Raw genomic sequence first — 12,632 nt, forward strand, 5'->3', positions numbered from 1 at the left:
TAGCCACAGAGAAGTGAGAAAGTCATAGAAAGATGTAGACAAAATGTATGGAAGTGTCGAGCAGTGGAGGGTTAGAAAGAACATCCATGACTTGTCTGTGTGTCGCTGTTTCCGGGGACGAGAGCTATTCATGTGCTATGTTCCTTGCCACAGCAGAGCAGGCCTGCTCGTTTGTTTGTCTGTTTTAACAGAGTTCATTGCTGAGTTTGGGCATGATAACCACACATACTTTTTGTCAGCAGTAATCTAGTCAGCAAAGTTGTTAAATACTGCTGGCAAGTACCAATACTCAACAACTACTGACTTGCTCTTGGAAAGGAGTATAATTTGAGTAATAGTAGCTTCTGATTTGTAGATGTACATGATTCCTTTTGTCTTTATTCAATCCTGTGGCATGGGCATGATCACTTCATTTGAGGGACGGAACAGCGACACACGGCTGCAGAGGAGAGACGAAAGGAACACATCTGGACTGGCTTGTGCATTGTGACTCAGGAGCAAGTAATGGGCATTTCCCAATCTAACATGAGTGATCACACAGGGAGCAATGAAGTGTGAATGTGGCTGAGCCTTAGTTTTGTTGCTATCATCTTTTCTAATAGTAAGCATAATGAGTGGATCATATAATGAATCATAAGTATAATTTACTTCCCAGTATACGTCAGCTTTAGTCACCCCAGAAATAAATGTGTATCTGAAAGAGGTGAAAGATTCATGGGGTCAGAAATATGTCATGCTGATAGAAAATGTAACCATTGTTACAACATGGCCAATTCAGATAAGGGTGGCTGGACCCATGAGTTATATAAGATAAGGTTACTGATTATTATTATTATTATTATGCCAGTCCTGGGACTTGAACTCAGGACCTAGGCACTGTCCCTGAGCTACTTTGTGCTCAAAGCTAGCACTCTGCCACTTGAGCCACAGCACCACTTCCAGCTTTTTCTATTTATGAGGAATCCAACCCAGGACTAAATGCATGCTAGGCAATCCCTCTGCTGCTAGGTCACATTCTAGTCCCTGATTATTATTTTTTATATTGGTTCTGTGGTAATGTGGCTTCATCTCAGGACACTGCACTCCCTGTGCTTCTTTTGCTCACAGCTGGTGCCTTACCACTTGAGCTATGCCTCTAACCCAGCATTTTGCTGCTTAACTGGAGATAGAATCTCACAGACTTCTGCTCAGGCTGACTTTGAACCCAGATCCTCTGATCTTAGCCTCCTGAGCACTGACGATTACAGGGGTCTGTCACATCATATGGCTAAAGTTACTTTCATTACTCTAATAGTGAAGGACTATTTTCAAGTGTAATGATAGGAATCAGAGGATGACCTTTTGGGGGGATTAGGACTAATTTGTGCTGTCAACAAGGCTTGTGAGGAATTGCTTGCATGCATTCAAAAAGTGTACATGTCAGATGTTCAGGTATGTTTACATTGTAAACAGGAATCAAGCTGACCAATTAGATTTCTTTTACTTCCTTTTCTTCTTTTAGTATTGAGATTGAACCTAAGGCCTCAGACATGCTCAGATATAGGTACCACCACTGAGCAACACACATAATTCCTGAACATTCTGATATTGCATATTGCATCGCAATAAAAGGGTGACTTTGTTGCTTTTTTCTTGTTATTGTAAATGTCAACGTGATATACAAAGGGGTTACAGTTACACCAGTAAGGTAATGAGTACATTTTTTTTTTTTTTTGGCCAGTCTTGGGCCTTGGACTCAGGGCCTGAGCACTGTCCCTGGCTTCTTCCCGCTCAAGGCTAGCACTCTGCCACTTGAGCCACAGCGCCGCTTCTGGCCGTTTTCTGTATATGTGGTGCTGGGGAATCGAACCTAGGGCCTCGTGTATCCGAGGCAGGCACTCTTGCCACTAGGCTATATCCCCAGCCCAGTACATTTCTTTTTGAACAGTATCACCCTTTCCTTCACTTCTCCAAGATTTTCCCTCCTGTCTTCCCTAAACAAAAGTTTTTTTATGGGTATTAAAATTTGTTTGTTTAGTGAGCTTTCCCCATTTAACCTTCCAACCTATTTTTCAGGCACATATATTACACTTGTCTACTTCATTGACCAACTCTGAAGGTTAATCATCAATGAATAATCAGATATTTTTTTCTACTAGGGTTTACCTACTTGTGAACTTTACAACTAAATGATTTATCTCTTAATTGGTCTCTTGTCTGCTGTATTAAACAAGTTCTATGGGTCAAAGTGTCCTGTTCCAGAATCCTGGCGCTTAAAATCCTAATACTTCTGGCCTGCTACGTAAGCACACACACACACACACACACACACACACACACACACTTTCTGTTTACTTTCTGTATCTAGAAAACATGTTGATTCCTGGTTTCTGGTAACTCTTCTAAGATTATAACTATCCTATTAACTTCAGTGTTTGTTTTGAAGATCAGCCCACTAGCCTGGCTTCTTTGGTTGTTGATCAACTCAACTTCATCTCCAGTGTAGGTATAATTCTAATGGTTTTATCTTATCTCTACTCCCTAAGATTCCAGTTCATCTTCTAGTGGGGTTGATCTCAGGGACTCTTGTATTTTGATTTAATTTATGTATTTATTTGCCTTTCCTCGGGCTTAAACTCCAGGACCAAGACACTGTCCCTGAGCCTCCGTTGCGCTTAGCACTCTCCCAATTGAGCCACAGAGCCATTTCCGGGTTTTTCAGAGTAGTTTGTGGAAGATGAATCTCCAGCCTTTCTGCCCCAGGCTGGCTTTGAATCATGCAATCCTCAGATCTCAGTCTCCTGAGTAGGTAGGATTACAGACGCACCCAGCTTTCTTATTTTGTTTTTGAGGTAAGGTCTTGCCCAAATAGGTCTCAAACTCCTGCTTTTAGGTCTCTGGAAAATCTGGAATTATAGACACACACCATCATGCTCAGCTTGATATGACAGATTTTATTGTTCTAACTAAATATAGAGACAGATTAACACGGTGAAATTATAGAGTGGGACCCAAACCCTTCAAAAGGCAAGGGGAGAGACAGAAAGATCCCAAGTTTGAGAAGGACTCTCACACGGAGAAACTGAGGGCCCCCAACTGATAGCACAGACGTAGGCCCTTCAATCAGAATATCAAAATTCCTGGATTGCCTCCACTCAGCCTCTGCTTGGAAGCTGGCCATTCCTGGAACCTCAGTTGAGGGTTCAGCTAACTGACTCTTTGATTTGGCCTATGATATCCTGAGCAAAATCTAATTTAGCATGAAAAGCCCACTCCAGGCTAGGAGATAATGAGTTTTGCTTTAAGAAACAAACAGTGGTTATCTAATCTGGTTCTTCTTTTTTGTTGCTTGGTTTTTTGCAATAGAAGACCTAGTCTCATGTTCAAACAGTGAGATTTTTTTTCCCCCACATTGGGGTTTGGAGTTTAGTGCCTTGCACTTGCTCATGGCTGTCCTTCTACGTCTTGAGTCATAGCTTCAGCTGAGTTGTTTGCTGGTTATTTTGAAGATGGAGTCTAGCAAATCTCTTTACTTGGGCTGGCCTTCACCTGAAATCCTCCATATCCCAGCCTCCTAAGCAGCTAGGTTTACAGGTGTTAGCTACCATTCACACCTGGGATTGCTAGTGTTAAATGCTACTAATTCTACCCAGTGACCACATGGTCTTGCCTCAGCTCCTTCAGGCTCTGAGGGGCTCCTCTACATGTCCCTCCTGCCCGTCCCTGCCTTTACTTTCACAGATTCCGAGTTCCTTTCCTCATTCTACCCTCCTGCTCATTCCTCCACCACCGGAGACCACCTCCCAGCAGAACCACACACTGGATTTTATTCAGCCCTTGACCTTCACATCTTTGTGAAGGAGAAACTCATTGGCAGTTTTCATGCCACTCTGCCTATAGAATCCTCTTTTAGAGAGGCCCCTGGAGTACTTGCATAAACTTGCCTTTCGTATCAGAGGGAAATATTTTCTTCTGCTCACTTAGGACCCAGAGGTAGGATGGGAATGTGGCTCAGTGGTAGAGCACTTGCCTCGCATGCATGAAGCCCTGGGTTCCATTCCTCAGAACCACATACACGGAAAAAGCCAGAAACGGCACTGTGGCTCAAGTGGCAGAGTGCTAGCTTTGAGCAAAAGGAAGCCAGGAACAGTGCTCAGGCCCTGAGTTCAAGCCCGAGAACTGGCAAATAAAAGAAAAAAAAAAGACCCAGGGGCCCGGGACTTGCAAATTAACTTTCAATAGACACCTGAGTAAGCACGGTTTCTCCACACCCATGCTGGGGTAGGTCAATGAAGACGCTTTGGGAACCGCAAGGGATAATTGTTCATATACCAGCTTAACCTGGGACAGGGTGGGTGGCAGGGGAGGGTTCCTGAGAGGGGGTTCGGAGCAGCTTCTCTCCCAGGAGCTTCTGCTTTTCCTGAGAGTGGGGAAGGTCCAAAACAATTTTCCTCCTTCCACTGTATCTACAATGACCTCAGCTAGAATAATCTCCCAGCCAACTCAGTGGGTTCATGTTTTTAGGGATTTACAGTAGACTGAACAATGCCTCCCTAAAGATCTCCTGTCTTGGGCTGGGGATATGGCCTAGTGGCAAGAGCGCTTGCCTCGTATACTTGAAGCCCTGGGTTCGATTCCCCAGCACCACATATACAGAAAATGGCCAGAAGTGGCGCCGTGACTCAAGTGGCAGAGTGCTAGCCTTGAGCAAAAAGAAGCCAGGGACAGTGCCCTGACTCCAAGGCCCAGGACTGGCGAAAAAAAAAAAAAGATCTCCTGTCTTAATCCCTGGGATGTATTGAAGACACGAGGCAAAGGAGAATCAAGGTGATAGATAAAATTAATGTAAAATAAATGTCATGAGTTTAAAAAAAATTTAAAAATACCACGAACAAAGAGTCTTTAAAAGCCAGGCAGCTCCTAGCTATTCAGGAGGCTAAGATCTGAGGATTGAAGTTCGAAGCCAGCCCACACAGAAAAGTTCATGAGATTCTTATCTTCAATTAACCACCAAAAAAAAAAAAGGCAGAATGAAGGTGTGGCTTAAGGAGTAGAATGCTAGCCTTGAACAAAATACAAAAACAGGGACAGCACCAGAGCCCTGAGTTTACACTTACACACACACACACACACAGTCATTAAGAACAAGCACGCTGGTATTCCCAACTCTCAGGAATGTGATACAGTAGTATTGCAAGTTCAAGACACGCTTCCCTGTGGATATTCTTGTGGCATCCCTATGGATACCCTGGCTGGAAAAAGCAAGCCATCATTAGACACAAAAGAAGGCAACAGATAAAAAAGAGTCACAGAAATGTAGTGACAGAAGCAGGGCAGAGAAAAGCTGGGCTCCTGGTTTTGGTGACAGATGACTGGGCCGTAAACCAAGGACTGAACGTGGCCTTGTATGTGCCTTGCAAAAGCTTCAGAGAGGAAGGAACACATCGACATCTTCTCCTAACCCAGAATCCAGATCCATGTTGGATTTCTAACCTGAGGAAATGTAAGATGATTGTTGTGCCAAGTCGCAAGACCACCCCCAAGAAGACCACCGAGATTCAGACACTTCGAAATGCAAAAGCAAGGCAAGGCTTTATTTAACGAGCTGCCAACTCGGGCCTCGTCCTACCCACCGACACAGCGGAGGTTAGGAGGAAGCCCGGAGCTGTGATTACACAGGGCTTATAAAGGCAAAGAACAAGGTTACAACAATCAGGTGTGCAAGCAAGATTAGGACACAGGTACAAATCTGATTGGCTCAGGGTTTAATTCTAAAATGGGGTTCACGTGTCTGGCACTTCATTTCCCCCTTTTTCTTTTTTGGTACCTTGGGAGCCAATCATGGCTCCATTCTGTCCATTTCAATGGCTTGCATGGCTAGGGGATGATATAGAGGTAAGGCATGGGCCAGTAGGGCCCAATGTAGTAAACAAAGGGCCTGTCACCATTTCTTACAAGAATATTCTCTGTACCTCTGTTTTGCATGTCTCTAGTTTATCCTGCCTCATCTTCCCAAAAACAACTCTGGTCCCTTGATTTTAAAGGGGGGCTGATGGGTGAAGATCATCCATCTTCTGTAACTTCTTCAGGCTGACTCAGGGGCGTAGACCTTACCTAGCCAGGAACCTATAACCTTAGTCTCAGTCTAACTTTCTTTTCTTGAGGCGAAGGCAAAGCGGCTGAGTTGGGTGCTTGGAGACCTCCCATGTTCCATCACGGTAGTTGTCATCCAGGGCAAAGGGGACAGCTGGCCTGGCGTGGAAGCAATGAACCAAAGTGGCGATGCCGTCTAGGGTTCCTTCCACCGTGGTTCTTAGGATTTCAGTCCCCTGGTCTGAATAAATGGGGGGTAGGGACAGAAGCAGAATCATATCTTTTAGAGTCCAATTCATTTTCTCTAGCTGTCCTGCACTCTGGGGTCTATAAGCACAATGCAATTTCCAATCCGTCCCCAGTACTGCAGCTATTCCCTGACTTACTTTTGAGACAAAAGCCTGTCCGTTGTCTGACCCAATGGTGGATGGGAAGCCATACCTGGGTAGGATTTCTTCCAGGATCTTCTTAGCCACTACATTCGCAGTCTCATGCTTTGTTGGATAGGCTTCAACCCATCCTGAAAAGGTGTCTACAAAAACTAGCAAATATTTGTAATTTCTGTGAAATCTACTTCCCAATACACACCTGGCCTATTCCCACAGAGGCGAGCTCCTTTAGTAATCTGTTGATTGGGGGCATTGGCAAGCTGACAGGCCTTTAACAGCTCTCAATAAGGACACAATCTCAGGTCTACAAGCTTTCTTTACTAAACAGATGTATGAGCTTAAAAATCTCACTGCCAGTCAGAGCTTTGAGTAAATGCGGGGGGTGAGATTTTAATCTATCCTCTCATTTGACAAACTTACCCTTACTAACCACTATCACAGATGACTGGCAAATTCCTGCCCAGTAGACAGACATGGGCATTGGAAAGGCATGCTTACGAACTATTCTTCTAGGACTTCCCGGCTTTAACTTTTGAAAGGCCAACAGTAGTGACTCTAGGATCTGACACCATCTCTGCCATCCAAGCAGTGGCTTACTGCCTCTGGATGCTCCATCACTTTTGTCCCAGGAGGAGTGACTTTCGACTTGGACTCAGGGCCTGAGTGCTGTCCCTCAGCTCTCCAGCTCAAGACTAGCACCGTACCACTTTTGAGCTCCACACCACTCCGTTCCCAGCACTCTGCTGGCTGATTAGAGACAAGTCTCTCACAGGGACCTTTCTTTGCCCGGGCTGGCTTCGAACCGCAGATTCAGATCAATGAGTCTTATAAGGGGCCACTTTACTCCAATTATAAGCAACAAGGTGGTCCACACAGAAGTAGTTTTTAAGCATGCTCTCTTACCTGGAACTTATTAAGGGTCAGTATTAGATCTTGACAAACTTGTAGGAATCACCTGTGCTTCTCTGTGGGCCTGCTGGAAACTGTTACAAAAAAACCTACAAAGAAGCTGGAATGGCAATTAAACATTTTGGTAGCCATAATTCTCCTTTTCTCACTTTGCAATAATTATTTAGGACAATTTTACTTCCAAATTTCTTCCAAAAGGCTACAAAAATAAAATAATTAATACAAAAGGAGGAAAATGCACAGGCCTAAGAAAAGCTACGAGTTGGAGATCACCCAAGCTGGCCCACAACCTCCTACAAGGGTGCAGAAGGAATGGACCCGAGTTGGCCCACAACCTCCTGCAAGAAGGAGTGGACCCGAGTTGGCCCACAACCTCCTGCAAGGGTGCAGAAGGAGTGGACCCGAGTTACGAGTTGGAGATCTCCCAAGTTGGCCCACAACCTCCTGCCAGGGTACAGGAGGAGTGGACCCAAGTTGGCCCACAACCTCCTGCCAGATAAGCAGAAGGAGCAGACCCAAGTACAAGGTGGGCGAGTTGAGTCTCGTTTAGGAGGCCCTCCTGGTCAGTTCCGGCCAAAAACCAAACTGACTCGCGCCCTACAAGTATAAGCAAAAGCAAAACAGACAAACAGACAAATTACAGGACAAGACAAATGAACAGCGCTGTTTTCTTACCTTCGGAGTCTGGGATCTCGGGGTCTCTGGGGCTATCCCGGACGAAACCCCAAATGTTGTGCCAAGTCGCAAGACCACCCCCAAGAAGACCACCAAGATTCAGACACTTCGAAATGCAAAAGCAAGGCAAGGCTTTATTTAACGAGCTGCCAACTCGGGCCTCATCCTACCCACCGACACAGCGGAGGTTAGGAGGAAGCCCAGAGCTGTGATTACACAGGGCTTATAAAGGCAAAGAACAAGGTTACAACAATCAGGTGTGCAAGCAAGATTAGGACACAGGTACAAATCTTATTGGCTCAGGGTTTAATTCTAAAATGGGGTTCATGTGTCTGGCACTTCAATGATAAATCTATGGTTTTACATCACGACGTTGTAGTACCTTGTTGTACATCAAGCGAGAGAAAGTGAGTGGAGGTCAATTCATTTCTGACACTTATTCTTTTCTCCAGTTCACTGTCTTAGCCTGGGAACCAAGCTGCTTCTCTCCTCTCACATACAAGGAGCAACGCAAACTTTTGTGGGCTTAAAAGATGGAACCTTCTCCCTCTCCCCAGCAAGCAAGCCTTTGAGTAGCAGACACCAGCTGCCTGTCCGGTTCTCCAGCTCACCTCTGTCACTGTCTAACTGGAGATAGAATGACTCTCAGACCCTTAAGGTTGAGAAAATGGAAGAGAAAGGAAGGAAACAGGCCAGACTCGATCTTCCACAGGCGAGGACTGTTTATTGAGATAAAGTAGTGAGGGACACAGCCCTCCCACAGGCTTGGAGACTGTGTGTAAGAGCTGGGACAGGGTAGGGTTCTTATGAGGTGTGGGCAGGGAGGCAGAGGTTAATGAAAAGGCCATTAGGTCAAGGGAGTTGGGAGGGCTTTTCAGTTGGGCCCACAATGGAATGTTTACAGTCAGGCTTAGGTAGCTTGTCTGATGGAGTCCGGCAATCTGCACTTACCTTTGGTGGCTTGCCTGGTATCTGTACGCATCTGGGAAAACAGGGTGAGTGTCAGTCCTTCCTATTCCCTTGTTGGCTACCTAAAAAGAATGGGCCTAGCGGTGAGAGGCAAGGCCTTCACTCAGTCCCTGAGACTGTCTCCATTTCAGATCGTGTCAGAAGGTATGGCCCCTGCAACCTCAGACTGACAGGCTACATTCCCATGATTCCCTTCCCAGTTTCCCTGGAGATCTGCTCCTGGACCTCAGAAACCAAAGAGGCAGCCAGAGGAACTGATTCACACAGGATGAGATCTACCAGGATCCCAGGAACAAGAGTTTTCCTCCTGTGGACTTGGGGTGAATCATCCTCCTAGCATGTTCAACCTCTTGCAGGGTTCCCCATGTTTATTGCTTCAAAAGCTTCCTGGACTCATCTGTGTGTATGTGTGTGTGTGTGTGTGTGTGTTGGGTGGGGATTGAACTCAGGGCCTTGTGCTTGCTAGATATTATCTCTACTACGTGAGCCAATTCATCCTCCTTTGTTTGCACTGGGTTATTTCCAGGTGAAGCTCCCTCTTTGTCAGAACCTTGGTGTCAGCGGAGAGGACAGGCACGTGCCACCATCTCCAGCCATTGGTTGAGATGCAATCTCTCAACTCTCATGCAGGGGCAGCCTTGAACTTTGATCATCAGCTCTCCATCTTCCATGTAGTTAATGTTTTCGACACTGTGCCTCTCCCCTCCCCATTTTGGATTTTATGGAGACTTCATTGCATTGGCCCGACAGGAACGTGGGCAAGCTAATCACATGGGATTAGACGAATAGATGATGAAGCAGAAGCTAGCAATCGAGAAACCCAACAAAGCTCATCTGTCCACAAGTGCACAGGCAGCTTGTGATAATGTGTTGCTTTAGGTCTGGGGATGTAGTTTCGTTGTAGTACAGAACTTGCCCACTGCTGAAGGCCCTGGGGTTGATCCTGAACACTACAAAAGAAAAAAGACAAGTTGGTTACCCAACTACCTACTTCTTTCTAGAGTCTAGAATATGATAGTAATTCTGTTGCCTACCGTCAAATAGAATTAAGAGGACAATTTTTGCAATCTTTCAGGAGAAAGAGAAACGAGGAGAAAAGAACCAGAGAAGGTAAAAAAGATAGAGACTAAGCGAGAACTACCCTTCTTCATGTTTTTAACCTCCGGAAAAGTCTAATCCTTTAGCACACAGCTCTATCCATATCCAAACGCAAGCACTGAGGGCCCCGAACTTGCCCTCTATTGCTTTGCTTTGCCCCTCCTTCCTTCCTTCCTTTCCTCATTTCCTTCCTTTCTCTCCCTCTCTCCCTCACTGCCTTCCTCCCTCCCTTCCTTCCTTCCTTCCTTCCTTCCTTCCTTCCTTCCTTCCTTCCTTCCTTCCTTTCTTCCTTCCTTCTTTACTTCCTTTCTTCCTTCCTCTTTCTCTTTTGTGCCAGTCCTGGGGCATAAACACAGAGCCTAGGTGCTATTCCTGAGATTTTTTTTTGTGGTTCATTGGAAGTAAATGTTATGGACTTTCCTGCCCCAGCTGGCTTTGAACTGTGATTTTCAGATCTCAGCTTTTTGATTAGCTAGAATTATAGACAAAAGTCACTGGCCCTTAACTCATTTTTATGTCTTTGGTTCTCTTGCCATGCACACAGTTTGTAACCTATCTGAAATAATTTTTCCTTGTATTTTTTTTCAATTTCCTTTCTATCAATAGTGAATCTTTGGGGAAGAATGGCTCAAACTCTGCTTTTGTCCTTAATTCACTTAATTTTGTTCCATAATAACTAAGAATCATTTCCCATAGCTGTGAGCAGAACTATGGGAAGAATAATGTACATGTTATACATATAGCCCCTGTTCAATTTTCTTCAACCAGAGTAGTGGTAAAGATCAACATACTTTGTCCCATACAAATGTTAATCCCAAGTGCCCCAGATGTGTGTTTAAGCCTTACTAAAACATGGACTTGTCACAGAGAAACTGACTCTTGGCAGTTCACCAGTGCCATGATCACAGTGCGTACTTTGCTACTCACATGTAGGTAACTCAGCAAGATTCCAGAGTTGGGAATTTCTTATAAATACTGGGCAGTTCAACTTTGCAGGTGGCATAAAAGAGGTGTGTTACGCAGGGGAGGTTATGAATGTCCTCATTTGGCCCTGGTCAAATTGATCATCTTTGGACTGTAAAACTTAGAGAGTTTCCTCTTTTCCTGAAATCCTGAGACCTAAAATATCCAAACACTAGAGCTGAAACCAAGGCATTTGGAAACAAATAGCCTTAAGTAAAATGCCTCCTTCTCTTCCTTTCTTCTTTCTTCCCTCTTTTACTCCTTCCCTCCCTTATTCCTTCCTTGTTTTTCAGGGTTGAACTCGTAGTCTCATCCTTGATAGGTACAACCTAGTCCAAACCCTAAAACAATTCATTTCTCTACAATCTAATACATTTATGAAATCCTGGCTTTAATCTGAATTTGTCAAATATTCTTTCCTTTCCTTTTCTTTCTTTCCCTTCCTTTCCTCTTTCTTTTTTCTTTTGCTTCCTTCCTTCTCTTCTCTCCTTCCTTCCTTCCTCCCTTTCTTTCTTCCCTTTGCCTTCTTTTTGCTGGACTTAGGAATCAAACTCTATCCACATGGTCTGGTGCATGTGTTGGATCACTAAGCCACATCTTCAGCCTTGTTAGGTGTCTTTATGTGTACATTTTAATGTCATTTTATTTTTAAACAATATTCATTTTATTATCAAAATTTGTACTTGCATTAACTGAAATGTTAAAATGTACTAAAATAAGGGGAAAAGACATTCATGTTACTATCCAGAATGTGTAACATATTCTTGTATAAATACAGGGTATGGGTTTGGGGTTCGATTGATTGTTATATTGGAGCTTGGACCCAGGATACAAACACCACTAAGCTGTACTTCAGCCTTCTAGTTTGAGTAATTCCAGAAGTTATACATTGTACTTTCTTACTATCTTCTTTATTTATTTTGCATGTGCTAGATCTCAATTTTTGTTTCTGGAATTTTGTTGTTTCCTCTTGGAACTGTCTTCTGAGCTTGCATGCTTATTCTTTGAAAGGTGTTTTGCAGGTTTTTAAAAAACCATTAAGAACCAGATATGAAGAATCTATCCTCATCATTTCAGATCCAAGTAAAATGTGATTAAAATGTATCTGTGCCAGGTGCCAGTGGCTCAGGCCTGTAATCCTAACTATTCAGGAGGCTGAGATCTGAGGATCACAATGCCAAGCCAACCTGGGCAGGAAAGTCTATGAGACTCTTATCTCCAGTAAATCACAGAAAGATCAGGCACTGGCTCAGTGGTTCAAGTAGTAGAGTGCTAGCCTTGAGCAAAAAAAGAGCCCCGGGGCAGCTCCCAGGTCAAGTTCAAATTCCACAACTGGCGAAATGATGATGATGATGACGACAACGATGATGATATTTGTGTTTGTATGTGAAGCTTTAAGAGGATTTCTTTTTTAAAAAAATAAGACAGAAAGAAAGAAAAGAAAAGAAAAAAATGTTTGAAATATATTTCTAGGCCCAGGCATGTAGCAAAAGTAGTGGAATGCTTATCTAGCTGAGCAACCTGCCCAGGGTTAGGGTGTGATTCCCCAGCATAACA

At 44.2% G+C, this 12,632-nt stretch overlaps 1 protein-coding gene across 2 annotated transcripts in view; it reads left to right on the top strand.

Moving 5' to 3' along the window:
- The window catches only part of Abcg2 (ATP binding cassette subfamily G member 2 (Junior blood group)), a 103,754-nt gene that overhangs the window by 39,525 nt on the left and 51,597 nt on the right, over nucleotides 1-12,632 (top strand). The window contains exon 1 of one of the 2 annotated variants that reach the window (XM_048364660.1): nucleotides 319-525. The exons of the other annotated variant lie outside the window; for it this stretch is intronic. The gene's annotated coding sequence lies outside the window, so the exon portion shown is untranslated. Of the gene's footprint in view, nucleotides 1-318; nucleotides 526-12,632 lie in introns of those variants that run through there. 2 annotated transcript variants of the gene reach the window in all.

This window comes from Perognathus longimembris, chromosome 16 (assembly GCF_023159225.1).
Source record: "Perognathus longimembris pacificus isolate PPM17 chromosome 16, ASM2315922v1, whole genome shotgun sequence".
NCBI classification, from domain to species: Eukaryota; Metazoa; Chordata; class Mammalia; order Rodentia; family Heteromyidae; genus Perognathus; species Perognathus longimembris.